Source organism: Psammomys obesus, unplaced genomic scaffold (assembly GCF_907164565.1).
Source record: "Psammomys obesus unplaced genomic scaffold, mPsaObe1.curated_primary_1811, whole genome shotgun sequence".
NCBI classification, from domain to species: domain Eukaryota; kingdom Metazoa; phylum Chordata; class Mammalia; order Rodentia; family Muridae; genus Psammomys; species Psammomys obesus.
The window spans coordinates 22,579,327-22,579,960 of record NW_026596117.1 but is presented as its reverse complement, the minus strand read 5'-3'; the positions used below and the strand labels follow the sequence as shown (position 1 = coordinate 22,579,960).

General features: G+C 77.6%; 1 protein-coding gene across 10 annotated transcripts in view; it reads left to right on the top strand.

Moving 5' to 3' along the window:
- Positions 1–328: 328 nt before the first annotated feature.
- Arhgap12 (Rho GTPase activating protein 12) overlaps positions 329–634 on the top strand; it is a 94,217-nt gene continuing 93,911 nt past the window's right edge. For all 10 annotated transcript variants that reach the window (XM_055629243.1, XM_055629242.1, XM_055629241.1 and 7 more), the window contains exon 1: positions 329–452. The gene's annotated coding sequence lies outside the window, so the exon portion shown is untranslated. The remainder of the gene's footprint in view (positions 453–634) is intronic.

The following is a 634-nucleotide window of genomic DNA, read 5'->3' as shown; positions in this document are numbered from 1 at the left end:
GCCTACCGCCCCGCCCACCCCGACCGTCACGTGACTCTCCCGCCCCTCGCTAGGTGCATTTGCCCCGCCCCTCCTGTCACGTGCTTCACACCGGCCCACCCACAGCACCTGCTCCGCCTCCGCTCGTCACGTGGACCATCCGCCCCGCCCCTCACTGGCGCCTCACCACGCCCTCTCCCGTCACGTGGGCCCCTCGCCCCGCCCTTCCCCGGAGGAACGCTCCGCCTCTCTCATCACGTGGCAGAACACCCCGCCCCCTGCTTAGAGCCCGCCCCGCCCCCGCGCCGGCGCGCTCCGACGTGCCCTGGAACTTACCCTCCCTCGGAGACCAGCCTGCGGGGACGCCGGGCAGCGGCGGCCGCCGAGCGAGCGCTCCTCGGGCGGTCTCTCGGTCGCTCGGCCGCGGCGCCGGGGGAGGACGGGGCTGCCCGTCGCGAGCTCTGAGACCCTCGGTAAGGAGGCCGGGCGCGGGTGCCCGCGGAACGCACAAAGGCGTTCGGGGGCGCGGACTGTGCCCGCCGAGGGCTGCGCCGGGGAGGGCGGCGGCCGCCCGGCCCGCGGGGCGAGCGGCTTCCGAGACCCTGCCCTCGGCCTGGGCTCGCCCGCTTCGGCCGGCGCCCCGCGGGCTCCCGGG